At 40.8% G+C, this 18,089-nt stretch overlaps 1 long non-coding RNA gene across 6 annotated transcripts in view; it reads left to right on the top strand.

Annotated features, from left to right (window-relative positions):
* Window positions 1-18,089, top strand: part of LOC309862249 — a 103,946-nt gene that overhangs the window by 31,882 nt on the left and 53,975 nt on the right. For all 6 annotated transcript variants that reach the window (XR_014310375.1, XR_014310376.1, XR_014310377.1 and 3 more), the window contains 2 exons: window positions 1,786-1,844; window positions 10,798-10,893. This is a non-coding gene — a long non-coding RNA (uncharacterized lncRNA). The remainder of the gene's footprint in view (window positions 1-1,785; window positions 1,845-10,797; window positions 10,894-18,089) is intronic.

Genomic DNA, 18,089 nt, shown 5'->3' with positions numbered 1-18,089 from the left:
AATTAGCTAATAATTACAAAAATCATTTATGGGAAATCTTGATCACTTTAGGCCATCTGGACTCCTTCAGTTTGTTGGAGTACAAGTCAATGGAGTCATATTTATTAAAGTTCAATTTACCTTCATATCAGGGAGGATACACACGGAATGAAGATAATGATCATGATGATGATGGTGGTGGTGATGACAGCTAACACTTACTGAGTATTTATTATGAGCAAGGTGGTGTACATGTATTATTAAGTTCTTATAACTAGCTCGTGAGGAAGGTTCCTATTATTGTTCTTATTTTACAGATGAGGAAACTGAGGCACAGAGAGGTTAATTTAGTTGGTTTGGAGCAAGGCAGCCAGTAGAAATACCACTGTATCCCCATAAGGCTAGCCTCACTTTCTACCCTAAAGGCCTCAGTGTGATCAATAAAACTTGGACCTGCCTGATTTAGAGAACACCTTTCCTACACCTAGTCCCCAAAAGTGAATTCAGGAAGGAACTGCCTACATGGTATTGTGTATCTTTAAATCAGCACCCGTTTCCCCTCCTATGTGAAAAGAATGTGTGTGTGCCTGCCCACATGGATCTCTCTTGGGGGAGTACAGCCACTGTCTTGATTTCCTTGTGTTGAATCCTGAATGCCATGTTATCTTCAGTACTTTTATCTTATTTTTATGCCTGTAGCATGGATCTGCTTAGTACTAAGTATTTGGGATATTTTTAGACATAGGAATATGAATTCTTTCCCCAGTACAAAAAAAAAAAAAATTCTGGGTCATCAGTGTATGAACAATAAGCAAAAAAAATATTTTATTATGCTTATTTACCTAGATCGGGGAGAGCCAGGGTGATTGATAACAATTAAGACATCAGTATTCTCATTCTCTTGGGATTTCTTGGATGAATTACAAGAGCATACAGATTTGACTTGTTTGTCCATCCATGTATTTAATTAGTTCCACCAGACAACAACAAAACAAATCCTTTGTTGTATGCCCATCAGATCTTCTATGTCCTAGGGTGACTGGATGTAAACACAGGGCCCTCAAAAATACAAAATTTGCAAAAGACGTGAATGCACTTGTCTCATCATCAGAGCCTGAGCATTAGGGACAGAAGTCTATTGTGTAATGTAGATATTTTCCCCATAAAGCATAAAAGTTTAACACATTGTGGGCATTTCATAATTATGAAACAATAAACAAGTTAATCAAACAAGTAGAAAGCTTAACATAGAAGCAATCCCATACCTTAGGCAAAATTACAGAGGTTAATGCCACTCTCCATGTCTTTAGACATACCATCCTGGAGAGAAAAGAAAAACTGTCTTAAGAGAAAAACACATCCTTCATATGCATTTGCCTTCCCTGCCCACTATCTGAGGACTTACTGATAGAATTCCTGATTTTATCTTCACGAGATCCTGCATAACATTGCCTTTCATGAAGGAACAGAGTTTGCAGCGAAGTATGTGTGTCAGTGGAAAGGGTACATCACTACAGGTTCTATTGGTCCTACCATAAGGCAACTCCCCCAGAAGCAGCAGATCTGATAGAATATTGGAATGCCCTATTAAAGAGTCAGATGTGCCAGAAGTTCAGAGAAAAACCCTCTAGGTTGGGGAGCTCTTTCCGATGTACTGAGCCAACTATGAGTGATCTATGGTATTGGACCCCAATAATTAAAAATGTATGGATCTAAGTGATGAAGGGATGGAAGTAGAATTGGTGCTTGTCCTCATTGTTCCCAATAACTCACTTCATATTTGTGCTTCCCATTCCTACAACTTAGGTTCTGCTGGACTAGAAATCCTGGTTCCCAGTGGGACTACCCTTCTACCAAGGAACATGGTGTAAGGTAAGGCATCAACAGAACCTGCACTCACACCTGCCACCTAGTCATGTAGGGCTCTTCATGCCTGTGGCCCAGTAGTCAAAGGAACGGCTTACTTCACTGTTGGGAGAAATATTTCTTAATTATTATGAGATGCTAGGGTTGCTGTTACATAATGGGGGCAGAGAGGATACGCCTAAAACTCAGGAGATTCACTGAGATATCTCTTGGTGCTTCGGCTCCTGATGGTAACAGCAATCATGACCTTACAGAGGCATCATATCCAGGGAGTCAGACTCCCAGACATAAAGTCTGGATTAGTCCATCTGGTAAGCAATCTAAGGTGGCAAAAAAGTGATGGCCAAAGTTGGAGGAAATCTAGAATGGGTGTTAGAGGAGGGCGATAATAAATACCAGTTACAGCCTGGGGACCAGCTGCAGCTATAGTTCTGTACTTGTTCTGCTGACTTTCTTATATTGTTTTAATGAGATTGTGGCTGGCCATGACCTTGAAGAGATCATGCCACATAATGGAAGAATGGGCTTAATGTGGGGCTCAAGTTGATCAGAGAGGGAAATACAGCAGTGTGTCTAAGCTTCCTTTCAAGTGGTGTCTTGAAGAACTGATGATCCACAGAACATACATTTGGCAGTGCTATTTTTGTTTGCATTTTAGATGATTTTTTGTTGTTGATTACAAGGGATATCTCTAATGATCAAACTGTCTCTTTGTTATGCGGAAGATAAGACACTTTTACTTCTATCCTATGAAAACCCCCACTGCAAAAAAAGCAAATAGAAGAATTTTGAAGGTAGCAAAAATTTACTGACACAATTGTTGTCCCACTGTGGTTACTCGGGATACCTGAATAACTGCTTTAATATATCTAGAAACCATACTGCTTGGAGCCATATTGGTGTCCACATTTTGAAAGCAAACTTTCTCTAGCCTAGTAGAATATCACTTTAGAGCTTCATGTTTTTCTTGGAATGTGTTGCTGTATTTATACTCATTACAGGGATTACTCTAAAGTGATGGGGTCACTTAGCGGAAAAGCCAACCTTACTCTAGTGCATTCTAACATTTGAAGAGATCAGCGTGACCTTAAGGGATTGCAATGTCTGTCTTTCAGTTAAGACTTCTGTGTCTCAGGGGCGCCTGGGTGGCTCAGTGGGTTAAGCCTCTGCCTTCGACTCAGGTCATGATCCCAGGGTCCTGGGATCAAGCCCGGCATTGGGCTCCGCTCAACGGCGAGCCTGCTTCCTCCTCTCTCTCTGCCTGCCTCTCTGCCCACTTGTGATCTCTGTCTGTCAAATAAATAAATAAAATCTAAAAAAAAAAAAAAAGACTTCTGTGTCTCAGAATAATTGTGCTTATAAATACAAGTTTGCCTGATAAGAGCAGGTTGAAAAGATATGTGCATTTGTTAAAGCATAGATCCAAAGACTCACCTCTGAGAAAAGGGAAAAAAGAAAAAGAATAATTCTCTCTCTCTCTCTCCCTCATAACTTTAAGTAACTCCATAGCAACTGGAGGTATGAATGTCACTAGTCTTCATATTTCTCTGATTCCAAGCTTAGTAGCCTTGGTAATTGTGAATTGTTTTCAGAACATTACTTCTTCATTTGGCTTTTCTGGCATCAGATTGCAGGACATGTATGCATAAATATATTAATCTATCTGTGTCATTTTTAAAAGTTTTGCTTTCTTCCTGGATGTTAACTCCCTAATTTTTTCCAACTCCTTGCTCATAATAAATTCCAGAGGAATGCAATATATTACCTCTTCCATACATCTTAGAACTCATGGCTTCACATCTGTCATTTGGAGATAATCAGGATTCTTTCACTACAAAAATGACTAAACCATGTGTCCTGAAAGAAGTAAATGATGGATTTCTTCTTAAAATACAGAGAGAAAAATATTGACAACACTTCATCTAAGACAGGGTCAGGAAAATAACATTAATGGAATCTCTGCATACAAATAAGATATGGCCCATCCTACCTAATTTGCTCTAATTTCAGTAATATTCTTAAAACCACTGTTATGTTGACCCATTGCTTGGTCTCATTTCATTTTACCAAGCCGTTAATAGTAATAATGAGGAGGATAATAGCTTGAGTTTATTGAGTGCTCACCATGCATCCGATGTGGGACCTGGGGCTTTGCAAACATCCCTCCAGTCCTTCACTGCTCCCCATCTGTATACCTTCTCCCCGGTCCAGGCCACCATCACCCAGAGCTGGGCCTTCTAGAGTGGCCTCCTAATTTGCTTCCTTACTTTCACCCTTCAATCTTTACAATTTATTCTCCACATAGCAGCTGGAGTCTACAAAATATTTTAGAACACAGCACTCCCCTGCTTAAAACGCTTCCAGAAGGCTCCCACTGTACTTAAAATCCACTCCAAGTTCCTTACAGTGACTTTCAAAGCCAAGCCTGTTGACCTCTGGGATCCCATCAGCTGCAAACACTGGCATTCTGCAGATGCATTAAACCCATGCCTGCCTGGGGACTGTGGCACTTGCTACTCTCTCTGCTTTGATCTTCAGACCCTAAATGTCACTTCCTTGGAGGGGAATTCCATGTGGCTCAGTCTCAGCTAGCCACCCGGTCACTCTCTGTCCTTCAATTTGAATTCTTTGCGTCACATTCATCACTGACTAATATCCTATTGTCCTATTTGTTCATCCTCTGACTCCTCCCCCTGGAATGTTTGCTCCTTGTTGGTTCCATTCACCACTAGAACACTACCTGGTACATAGTAGGCCCTCCAGAATGAATGAATGAATGAATGAATGAATGAATGAATGAACAACCATGTAAGCTAAGAACATTATACTGAGAGAAACATTATATTCAGATATGAGGAAACCAAGCCTTTGGAAGGGAAGGCAAGTTTTTGAAGCATCAAGATTCTATGGGTGTGGTGCATAAACAATGAATTTTGGAACACTGAAAAGAATACAATTTTTTTTAAAAAGATTCTATGTGGTAAAATAAGAATCTTGATTCCCAATTTTGAGTATGGAAGTTATGAGAAGATGGGGAGGTAGGGCAGGACAGGTAAGCAGGCCCTTGACCTCTACTATAAAACTAAGAAAAAAGCTGATTTACATCCACCAGACCTCTGTTTGTCAAGGAGAACAGGCACAGAGAAGGCACTGCTCCACAGAGGAAAATAAAATATTCCAACAGTGGCATCTTCACTGTTTTTTACCTGGTGACAATATCAAAAGGGATCCCCCCGAGCCCATTTTAAGGAAGGCTCTGGAGCAATTATTCTTATCCTTTTCTGGGTCATAGAATCTGAGACTCTGATAAAAATTAAGTGTCTTTTCTCTAGGGAAAAGGGGACATTTTATGTACAATCTCAGAAGGTCTTCAACCTAAAGTATTGTTCTGACACAGAGGACCCATTTGCTTTTTGTTTTTTGTTGTTGTTGCTCTTGTTGTTTTTTCTCAGTAGCATTAAAAGGAGTTTATTTGCCACCTCCCTTCTGGGCAGGGCAAACAGATGTCCTCCCCTCCCTGGAGAAGCGATTGAGTGATGGTAATATCCTGAGCCCGAGCCTTTCTTAACCTTAAAGAAGAGGAAGGCAGCTCTCAGCTTCTAAGAATTTGGGCTCAGATTTAATGGACCACCCCCCAGCCCCTGACCGATGAGTTCTCCATTCTTTCATTCAGCAAATATTTGTGAGCACCTCCTCTGTGATAGGCATTACACTGGGCTCAGAGGATCATGGAATCCACAGACCCAGAGGGAAGGCAGAGACAGTCCAGAGCCCACAGAAACACCTCTCCTCCTCCCGCTGCAGTAGCTGATAAGTAAGCATCATTTATTCAGCAGTGGAGAACGAGAAATCCAAATCATCAGACTTGGTCTAGCCAAAGGTTTCTGGGTAAGGTCCATAAAACACATTTTCAAATCCACTTTTTAGGTCTTGTTATATGATGCACATGATTTACTTGAATCATACAGACCATCTGGAACCTGTATGCTGTCGGACTCAAGCCGACTTCTGAAGGAATAGGAAGAAAGCTTGACGACACTGCCTGGAACATTCTGATCTTACCTATTTTTGAGCTGCAGAAGTTACATTTTACTAAAAGCTGAGAGATACCTGAGGTTTGGGGAGAGGGGAATCCTTCTCTTAGCTAAAAGCCTTTTATACTAAATATTTAGAGAATAAATGTATAAACAGTTTATACTGTTCAGTAACATTCCCGCTGTTTAGTTTCCATAAATACGAAAAGGGAAACACTAAGGGATTAAGTGCTCTAAAGACAGGTAGGGTAGGCCCCTAAATCAAAGTTTGGGAGAATAGAGAAGCCACCTGAAAGACAGAGAGGAGGTAGCCATATTTTTGTAGGAATTGGTAGTGATACAGATTATACCCAGACAAATGGAAGAGCATATCCAAAGGCACAGAGTCCAGAAAATACTCAAAATTTGGAACTTTGCCTCTGCCTTGGTGGACTGGTCTTTCATCTAGACAATAACACATGGTGAGTTTCTAAATTTTAAAAAAATTAATCTGCTATCTAATAGATACTTCTTTTATCTTCCCTTAATCTGCAACATAAATAAATGGTATAAATTCTCATTAGGGTATAACCTCAAAATGTCTCCCTGTTATAATCCTGGAGATGAAAAATAAACATTGCTCATACTAAAAGATTTTTTAAAAAATGCTTTGAAGGTGGTTGAGTTACCCTGACCATCTAATAGTCTGAATTCCGGGTGTTGATGTTCAAGAGCTTAATGCTTAGTCATTAAGAGGTTATATCAATTCTGGCCCAGTCACCATTTTAAAATACTAGTCTAGTGGAGTTTGCAGCACATTCAAATTGCTACACATTCCAGACAGTTCTAATTCTTAAATAACCCTGTGAGGAGGTCAGTTCATGTTCTTTGTAATAGTAGTTGCTAGCAGTGACTAAATGCACTTCTCCAGCTGGAAATCTTGTTACATATGTATCTCATTTAATTCTCACAGTAACCCCAGGCCAGAGGGAATCTTTTTCCCTGTGGTGCAAATAAGAAAGCTGAAGCTCAAAGACATTAAGTAATTGATCCAAGGTCACACAACTGAACAGTGTCAGAATCTGACATCTGACCTCATTCTTACTGTTCATTCTAGAAAAGTTCCAGTCATGTGTTCTCATCACATGTTTACATTGGTGTGAGTCTGTCTTCTGTATCAGCTAAAAAACGAGTTTCTGAACATTGAGTATTATAAGATGTTCCTTTTATTGGAATTAACTCATAAGAAAAGAGAAAAAGTGTTATAAATTCAAAAGTAAATTATGAGACTACTAGGCTTCAGTGATCGTTGTAGTTTCTTAAGGGCCTCATGGAGTCCGTGAAATATTCTGAAAGAAAATCACTCTGTTCCTTTTAAGAAGTAAGACTGTGTTAGAAAGGTTCACTTGTGAAGATTGCTGGGATCCAGGTTCAAAGAAGAAACCCATTCCTTTGGATCCTGGGGGTGGATAATAGGGAAGAAGCATTGACCTTGGACCACCTTGACTGAATCTACTCTGCCACCCCCACTACCCCCATTGAGGCTCTTACCATCTGGGCTAGCCCATTTTCCCCTCATCGTCCTGGTCCAGAGCTCCAGTGAGGCTGCTCAGGGGCATTTGGCTGAGGTGCTCTGTTACCTCATTGACTGTTTTCTTTCCAAATCCCCTCCATCCTAAAAGGATTCAGCTCACAAATCACCTCTCTAATAAAGAGTGCCTTATGGCCTCAGCCAGGGATGACTGCTCCCTCCTCTGAACTCCTGGGGTACTTATGGTTTGTGAGGATAGTTGGGATCTTTACTTACTGTATTGAGTGTAAGTCACGTACTTAGTCCTCTGTGAAACTATAAGGACTTTGAAGGCAGGATGCATGTATTTACTCATTTGTACCCATAGCTTGTTACCTGATACAGTGTGGGTCAAATCACAATTTCTCAGTAAGTACTCCTTGATCTAACTGGATGTTTGTTTGACTTAATGCCTTCCTCAGATCCTAATAAGCTTCTTGAAGCTAAGAATGGGTTTCACTTATGCTTGGTAATGCCTTACACTAGAGCGACTCAGTGAATATCGAACCAAATTAGATCATAAATTTATAGTGGAAGTTCAACCTATAATCATTCTTCTTATGATAAGGATTTCCATTTTAAATAAAAAATTACTTCCTTTGGATAACAGTAGCAATAACAATGTATATACACACTGCAAAACAAATGAAAAGAATTGTACCAAAATAAATAATAGTTCTCTTTGATGGCAGGATTATAAGTAATTATTTTTGTTTGTTTTTCTATATTTTTATGTTAAGTGTACCTCTTAAATTTCCTGCAATGAAGAGGCTTACTTAGGTAATTAGAATGAATTATATTAAAAAGTTGAAAATTTTGAGTCAGCTGTTTGACATCAAAAACTTAAAAAGAGGGGCGCCGGAGGGGCTCAGTTTGTTGAGCATCCCACTCTAGATCTTGGCTCAGGTCTTGATCTCACAGTCAGGAGTTTGAGCCCCATGTTGGACTCCACACTGGACGTGGAGCCTACTTAAAAAACAAACAAACAAAAACTTTAAAAGATCCCATTCCCCCCCAGATGTCATTGTCTTTTTATTTGGAGAAGTTCAACTTCACAGGGCTCTTTATTTTGTTCAACTACTAATGACACACAACAGTTTTCTCTGGAGTACTTTACACATCCCTTTATTGTCCTTTCTCCTTGGTGACTAGTGCCCAGCACCTCTGAATTCCTTCAAATTTTACTGTGCTTGAAAAAGGAAAGTCAAGTGAATCAAATGTGTCACTTTCAAATTGGGCAATTTTGCAAATAGATTACCGATGCAGAGCTGAATATATCAAACACATCAAATGACACTTTTGTCCAAGGCTGCGGGCTTTCCAAGTTGATGAATGCAGCAACTAAAGTTGACACTAAAATGAGTGGGATAATTTTAAAAGCAAAACAAAGATTAAAATAAGAGAAGTGGGCATCCAGAAAATATCAAGAACAAATAAGTTTGCAGTATTTGTTATTGTCATGGCAAGTTTGCTGTCATTCTTGTGGTGGTTACTATTTATCATTAACAATGATGAATAACATTATTTAACTTTTCTTGCAAAGTGCTCTTCTATCTGTTTTGCTAAGTGTAATTTCTATTATCAGAGGAGAAAAGTCAGGGCTAATGTATGTCAGCACAGGCTGGAAAGTACTCTTCTCACATGCCCTGCATTTGTAACTTAAATGTCCTGCCTTACCAATGAAGGTCTGAAATAAGGTCATATATCTTTTCATGTCTTAACTGTTGTGACTCCAAGACCTCAAATGCCACAGTGAAAGGAAGGCAGAACTTTCTTCAGGTTATCCCCAATCCAAGTAACAGTAACCACTGGGATTCTTTAGACCTCTTGTGTGTTTTACAAATCATTGCTAGCAGTTACTTGTGCTTTTCCCCACTCTGCCTGGCCAACCTTTCATGTGTCCTGTGTCATCACAGAATGTACCACCCCACACTGCACACACTGGACATCCTTGATCCAAATATGTTCTCTCTGACTATGTTAAAGGCACAAGTAAAATCAACCAGTGCTGCTGGCCAAAGATAGAGTAAAAGTTTGGTATATATAGAAGTGAAGGCTCAGAAAGATTTAGTCTTCCATTGCTTTTTTCACTTCTAAAGCTCACAAATCCCAAAGCCAACTTCAGAGTACCTGCCCACTCTCAGGTGACTTCAGTGTAATGGTGGGATTGACTCCTCTTGTACTCTTCCTTCTACCATCTTTGATGGGAATCTCCAGACCAATGCACCACAGTCAGAGGCAACTAATCCTCTGATTTAGATAGTAAAAATGGCCCTTTTCTAGCCCCAAAGTCAAGGCCCATTCTTCTTTTACCAGCAAGACTGATGGTTGAAATAGCAAAGGCCATTTAAGGGAATCATTCACACCCACTCACAGGTTGAAGCCTCACCTCCATGGCTCGGATCAGACTATCTCAATACAGAAGTACATTTCCCAAAAGTCTGGGTTGTTCATTCCTAATTAACTCTGTGACAGACATAATGCTACATAGTCCCCAGGTTCTATTTCATTCTCCTCTTTCTGGGCAAGCAAGATGATAACATTTCCCAGACCCCCTTGCAGTTGGGCTAGGACCATTCCCCTAGTCTGACTAGTGGACTCTTAAGTGTGGTTTTCTTGACTGAGATAATGCAAAGTGCTTGTACAACCTTCCATCTCTCTTTTCCTCTGTCACAGTGGCTCTAGAAATAAAATTTTCCAAATATAAATGGGCTGGTTGCTTGAGTCACTTCCTGTAAGGGAACCACCCAAGAAAGCTAAAGTTATCTTGGAGAGGTGGCTGAAGATTTACTAAGTCCTACTATTTCCTAGTCCATGTGCTGGGCTCAGAAACACGTGGTGAGATGATAGACATTTTTTCTGTCCTCATGATCTTAAGAGTTATTTCATGCTGAAAAGGTTAGGAATTCATCTGACGAGCAACCGAGTTTAAAGGATTTTAGGCAAGCCTGTGCTGTGATCCAGTGCTCTTCTTAGAATGATCTCTGTAGGAGAGTGGGGAGAAAAGTATTTGAGGGGAAGACTAGAGTCAGTCATCCAGGGAAGAATAGGATGGCCTAACCTAGGGTGAGGACAGCAAAAATAAGTGGAGATTGGAGGTGCACTGGGCACAGAGAGAAATGGTTGCACATGAGAGGTGTAAGTGGCATGCACATGAAAATTGCAATTCCTATTAAATATTTCTTAAGAAGACTGCACTATAGAAATTTGTACTTATTTTTTCAGTGTACAAATAATGTTTCAAAATAACCAAAAAAGCAACAGCCTGAGCTCCACCTGGGCACTGCAGCGCTCTCAGCAGCACGAGGCTTCGGGTAAGGACTGCAGTCTCTGTCTAGAATCATCTGCGAGTCACTTCCTTCTTCGCAGCTTAGAGAAATCTCTGTCTCTGATCCAGAAGAACCTCAAAACTCAGAATGGAGGGAAGAACTGCATGGGGGACTATCAAGACTTGCTGATCTTAAGGTAAGAGAAAAAAAAAATTGTCTCCAATTCTTAGGCTCCTCTCCCTTGGAAATACGCTGTGTCTTTTTGAGATTACCCAACCAATGGAGAGAGGAATGTCGGGGATAAATAGTTGCCCTCTGATGCGAGTCCAACATTTCATTTTCATTTTCTAAATCTTTCTCAGAAGTTTAAGAGTTGATGCCAGTGTGATTTGATAAACTGGAACACATGTTGATTAGCTATTGGAGGTAAAGGAGGATTTGAGATCATAAATAATATAATCAGTACTGGGACCATTGAATGAGAAAGAGAAAGCCATTTAGGAATAGTGTGGTGACCCTTGTTAAATAAACCATGAAAATGTCATAGGTTTCTTCGCATAGAAATATCAGGGGTTAAGATTTTAAAGTGAAAAAGGTCAAAGTCATGCTAACAAGAAAAGTATGCTGTCTTCATATAAGACTAAACAACATGAACATCAAAAGCATCGATGCTAGATTTGGCAGGTTGGGCAGGATTCTTAGGAAAACTAGTAAGGAAGCTCTTGCTTGTGGGAAAACTAAACCAGAAGCCCAGTAACCTCCATTCGTGGGACAGAGACCAACTGCTCACCTCTGTGCAGTGACCAAATGGAGAAGACATGCCATGGTCATCCATCCAAAGCGTGAGGCTCTCAAGTGTGTGAGGCATAAAAGATGCTGAGTGGACTGAACATTCTCTTCTAACATGCAAAAGGTACGCTCCAAGAAGGCCTGGAAGCACTGGACTAGGATATTCAAAGAGAGGGAATGGGAGGAAGAGAGCGTTGGGGAGAAAGTGTCCAGAGATGTAAGTCTGTCGGTCCTCCCATTACATGGGACAGAAGGACAGATTGTTAGCTCCTCTCCTTCTCCCATAATGTGCTGGTTTTTGAGACCCTTATGGCCCTTCTAAAACGCAGATTTTATACCTCCATTGTAGTGTAAGTTACGCTGCTCTGGAAATCCCTGGCAGAGGCTTGGAGGAAACAGGGCTGGAGGGCACTCCAACTTGGTCTAGACCCTTTTTGGCTTCATGGCTCAGCCAAAAGCCATGCCTGTCTCTCAGCTCCAAGAGGCAGTAGGTGCCATCAATCCCATCAAGGAAAATCATTGACTGAGGTAACCTAGAGCCATAGTTGAGGCCCCACTTCAAATTTGTCCACAGAAGAATATAAATTGTTTTCTTTTTAAATACAATGCTAATTAATAAAGAACCTATAATAAAGAACCTATAAGGTTATTTTTTTTGACTTCATACAAAACTCAGTACCTCTCAACTAATTGACAAATGGCAAAAGAGAGCAACAGAAAAAAAATGAGAAAAAGAAATCCACAGGGATACCAGAGTGGGCATTTGGTGTGGCTGTCACAGACCCTTCTCAGAGAAATGGGGCTCCTAAGAAGGCAGACTGCTCTCCAAGCCTGGCAAATGGTGAGGGAGAGCCATTGAAATAAAAAAGAAAAAGTAAAATTCACACCAAGTCTTCACGCTGTTCCCCTCACATAGAAAATGGCACAAAGATGAAAACAGAGGAGGCGCACAGCAAAGCCTCATAACCTACAGCCCTGCTAAGTAGAAAATGCAGAGACTCACCACAGGGCAACTCCATAAAGCCACTCTGGATGCCATTTTGCTAATTGTGTTTGCTATGACACCAAGCACTGCTTAGCTGGGTTCCCAGAGTGTCTCTGTAATGTCAATCACTTGCCAGGAGCGAAAGTGATTTTTACTTGATATCCATACAAAGCAGAAGCAAATGAATTACCATAATGAGAAGCAACATAATGATGTGGAGATGTACAAACTGCCATTGTGTTTAATAACAACAAAGCTTTCCCTTTTGAATTAAATTTGCGGGAAGATTCTTATTGAAGCATCAGTGTACTGAAACCAAGTTGTTAAAAAAACAAAAACAAAAACACTGCTCCAAAGTATTTTAGGCCTATGATGACTGGAAAGGTTATTATGAGAGTTTTGTTTTCAATTTTTATTCTCAGTAAAATCGACTTAGTTGTAGCACTACACAGCTGCAATTTGTGAAGTAAATGGCAAAGCTAAATGTGCAGAAACCCAACATGTTCCCTGAGCAGCAAAGGGATGGAAGGCAAATGTTACAGTATTATTGACAACACTGGTAATGCGCACAGGAGCGTCTGCTTCATAAAGGGGAATAACCTACAGTATAAACAAAAGGAGTTTCCACACAAGGCCTGCCAGCTCAAATTCTGGCTTTGACTTGAATTTTCACTTGTTAGAACCAATATTTTCTCTTTTTACCTTATCCCTTCAAAGGAAAAAAAAAATCTCTGATTTGCATTCTGGAAGCCTCCCTGTAACTGATGCCTCCTTTTTATTTTCTCTCTCAAAAATTATTTCCTTCATGGGGTGCCTGGGTGGCTCAGTCGGTTAAGTGTCTGCCTTCAGCTTGGGTCATGATCCCAAGGTCCTGGAATTGAGCCCCACATCAGGCTTTCTGCTCAGCAGGGAGCCTGCTTCCCCGTCTCTCCACCTGCCTCTCTGCCTACTTGTGATCTCTGTCTGTCAAATAAATAAATAAAGAATCTTTAAGAAAAAAAAAAGAATCAAATACTATTCAAATATTTTGTAAGGTGTTCTTACTATGTTCATGAAAAACAATAGAACTCTTTAGTAAGCCTAAAACATACCTAGAGAATCATATAATTTAGAAAGATCTATGATTTGATTTTTGTCATTTTATCACCCAACAAATATTTATTGGGTTCCTATTTCATGCAAGACATGATTTTTAGTACTATGGGGAATATATATATCATGATTCCTGCTTGAAGGAGGTTATAAAGAAAGTGAGAGAAAGAGGATACCATGTAAAAAGACAGGTAGAGGGGTGCCTGGGTGGCTCAGTGGTTTAAGTGTCTGCCTTTCGGCTCAGGTCATGATCCTAGCGTCCTGAGATTAAGCCCTGAGTTGGGCTCCCTGCTCAACGGGGAGTCTGCTTTTCCCTCTCTCATTGCGCACCCCTCCCCACGCGACTTGTTCTCTCTCTCTCCCAAATAAATAATCAAAATAAACAAATCAACAAATCAAAATATCTTTTAAAAATTTAAAAAAAAAAAAAAACAGGTAGAAAGAGTCTACAGCTAAGTACCAAATGGGAGACAGTAGAACACAGTGTTTGAAAGTACAGGCTTTCAGGGCACCTGGCTAGCTCAGTCACTAGAGCACGTGACTCTTGATCTTGGGGTTGTAAGTTCCAGCCCCAATTTGGGTATAGAGATTACTTTAAAAAAAATAAAATCTTTGAAAGTACACGCTTTGGCATCATACCTTCTGGGTCTGAATCCTGGCTCTTTCATTAACTAGCCATGTGACCTTGGGCAATTGACACAACCTTTCTAAGCTCAATTTCCTCATCTATAAAATGGAGATAATAATAGTACCTATCTTAGGAGCTTGTTGTGAGGCATAAATATGTTAATATATCCATAATTCCTAGACGAGTGTCTGGCACATACATAGTCTGAACATAAAGACTTTTTTTGGTAAATAATTGAGATGGAGAGAGAGCACTAAAGACTATGATCAAGAGTGGCTTGGGGTTCCTGACCTAGGAGTTGGGGGTTGGAAGGCTCAATTGGACGGGAGGGAAAGGGATAAAGTACTAGACAGGAGAAGCATTCCAGACAAGTCACATGGTCTGCAGGAAGGTTCAGAGCCTAGTTTGTGTGAGGCACAGTTGGGCCGGCATGAAGAGAATGGTCTGGGTTTCCAAGTAGTAACATTGTCAGGCTGTACTAGGTCCCCAGGATGGGATAGAAGCTAATCTCTGCTTACATCTCCATGGCCGAAAGTTGGAGTGTGCAAAGGGGCTATATTTCAAAGTTGCCAGCACACTTTTCCTTTCTCTAAATACTGTGGTTTGAATTTACTTTTGAAAGTATATGTCTTCTATATTTTGAAGGAAAAACAATGCACTTTAATGTGCTTTTTGGTCCTCCAAAGATAAACCTAAATATACTATTTCTGTAACTCCAGAGTTCTTCACAGTGAGATACTAAACTGCTTTGCAAAATAATATCGAGGCCATCCCATCAGGTTTGCATGAAATTCACAGGCCTCGGCCTGACAGCCAGATATGGAAGGAGGGAGAAAGGGACCCAGGAAGAGAATGAGAAACTCGTTAAAAAGCGTGGACAGGGGGCGCCTCGGTGGCTCAGTGGGTTAAGCTGCTGCCTTCGGCTCAGGTCATGATCTCAGGGTCCTGGGATCGAGCCCCGCATCGGGCTCTCTGCTCGGCGGGGAGCCTGCTTCCCTCTCTCTCTCTGCCTGCCTCTCTGCCTACTTGTGATTTCTCTCTGTCAAATAAATAAATAAAATCTTAAAAAAAAACAAAACAAAAAAAAGCGTGGACAGTTCTGCCCCAAGAGAGGGTAGGAAAGCTTCTCTACCTGGTTCTCAGTCCCTGTCCCTTAAGTGTAAGCATCTCATCATGGTAAATGGAACTGGGAAGTTAAAATCAACCTTAAACCCACAACATCTTCTTCATATGGTCTGCTGAGGGGACGGTAACCTATTCCGGACCTGAAGGCTCAGCCAGGCTCTGCTAGGCTTCCTGAGAAAATTACTGCTGTTGGCTCTCTTCCAAGTGGTTTCCAAAGTTAATTTCTTTTTCTTTTTTATTTAATAAAATTTTATTTTTTTCAGTGTTCCAAAATTCATTGTTTATGCACCATACCCAGTGCTCCATGCAATACGTGCCCTCCATAATACCCACCACCAGGAGCAGAGTCGTGCAGTGGAAGGGTGCTGGGCCCATAATATCCACCACCAGGTTCACCTACCCCCTCCCCTCCAAAACTCTCAGTTTGTTTCTCAGAGTCCACAGTCTCTCAAAGTTAATTTCTTATACGGGTTTTGCCTTCACACTGACTTTAGAACCTGATCCAGGAAAGAGCCAGCTGCCCTATACAAAAGATTATCTTATCATGGGCAGAATTTTTCCCAACAGATTATGTTTATGGAGAATTATGTTTATAAGAAGGAATATGGGCCTTCTTGGACCCTTTCTTATGAGGGCTCATGTGCTGTGGCTTGAGCTTCAGATAGGGAAGACAGCTAAAATCTGTCTCCATGAAAGGTGGTAATCAGGCTCCAGCAAAAAAGTTGCAGAAGGAGGTGAGGAGAGAGACCCAAGATGGATGTTGTGGGAGGCCTTGGCCTCTGGACTCCAGAGTAATTCATATCTAGGATTCAAATTTAAAGAGTTGGGAAGCCTGTGTTAAAATTTCTTCTTTACTTTTCAATGCAGTATTTGCTTTTAATCATGAGCCACAATCTAAGCTATGCTTTGGGCCTAGTGACAAAGGGTTATGGAAAGGCAGATGGGCAGTTATCTTGGAAAGCTAAAGTCAGAAAAATGAGAGTGGGGCCCCTGTGTGGCTCAGTCTGTTAAGCATCTGACTCTCGGTTTTGGCCCAGGTCATGATCTCAGGGTTGTGGTCTCATCGTTTCTGAGACTTGAGCCACATGTCAGCCTCCTTGCTCAGCAGGGAGTCTGCTTGAAGATTCTCTCCCTCTGCCCCACCTCCCACTCTCTCAAATAACTAAATAAATCTTTTTTAAAAAAGAGATTAGAGCATGCATGAGGAACAGAACAGCTGATTGTGTCTGGCCCCAATTGCTGTACCTAATGGTTAGGAAGCTTTTCAACAAAAAAGATTATAATTCAGTTATAATCTGGTCCTTTGCAAGTATATCTAAATGGAAGTCACAGTACATTATCCCTGAGCAAAGAAATGAGGAGATTCATCTCAGAAAAGGCAGGACTACCCCTTGAGAAAGGGTGTTCCCATGCCAACAGGAAGCCTTTCAAGACCACCCAGTGTACCCCTGTGTGTACCCTCTAACTGCATGGGTCACTCGTTCTTGTGCCATTTTATTTCTGGGATGAAAGAACCAAAATGAGAGACACTTAATGAAGGATCTGGTGGCTGACAGAATGACTGTAGAGAAAACCATAGAACTTCTTGTTTCCGATTTTGCTTCCTTATCCATTCTCCCTACTCCATCTCAGTGAAATCTGTCATTATTTCCCAGCTCAGATTTCATATGTCAACAAAAAAGTTAGAACTGCTTTATAAACACTGGTCCTACCGTGCCAGGCAATTGGCAAGAAGTTACAAGAGTATGCAGTCTCTACTTGCTTTTTATTGCAGAACAGCACATTCCTGGAGACCATGTCATAAAGTGGATCATTGAAAAGCAAATTACATTTTCCCACAGGAACAATGTTATAATTAGAGGCTGTACTCCTGACAAAGGACTTGGCTTCATGTAAATAGTAGACAGGAACAAAAATATTTCACAAAAGCAAAGATTCGAGAACTATAAATCCTCATAATGGTTTAAAATAATAAAAATTACTCCAAGTATTATAAACCAGGCAAGATTAGAGGGAGTACACATTGATTATTCAGGGACTCCAATGTACCATAAAGTGTACATTAAAATATAACGACTGTGTCATAAATTAGAACCTGAAACTAACTTTAATATAGTCATTACACACTTAATTAACAATGGGAAGGCTGTGAAGTACTGTAGTGAAAATGTGGCATTGTGCGTGAAGGGATGTCATCTGCAGACTTGCCCTCTAGACTGTGAGGTCTGTGAGGCGAGAGACTGGACGTGCACACATAGCGAGGGAGAAGCTGCACAGAGCTTAACTCAAAATCATTTTCACAATGAATGGTCTAGGTTTGGGTTATGGCTTAGAATAAGTACATCACTTCCTCTGGATTCTCGTCTCTTTACCTATAAAACAAAGATGCTGAACTTTAATGCCTCTAAGGTCCCCATGAACTCCAGAATTCTAGGATTGCCATTTTGCTCTCTCAGAATTCACAAGAGTTTGTGGGGGTGGTCGACTATTACTTTGGTGAACCTCAATATGAAACTACAAGTATCCATCTCCTTGAGTGGTCCCCACCCATGTTCTGGGCTTGATCATCATCCCAGCTTTCATCACTGGGATTTTAGCATGCAGGGTATAAACAGAGGCTTAATAAGTACTTGCACACTGGGGCTTGTCTCCTTGGAACACTCCCTCTTAGAACCCTGGTACCATACTGTGATGATCCCAAGATCCATGGAGAGGCTACCTGGAGGAGAACCAAGACATTATGGTAGACCACGCAGGCTGTGCTCCCAGCCAA

Source organism: Mustela nivalis (assembly GCF_964662115.1).
Source record: "Mustela nivalis genome assembly, chromosome: 3".
NCBI classification, from domain to species: domain Eukaryota; kingdom Metazoa; phylum Chordata; class Mammalia; order Carnivora; family Mustelidae; genus Mustela; species Mustela nivalis.
This window is presented reverse-complemented; position numbering and strand designations above follow the sequence as displayed.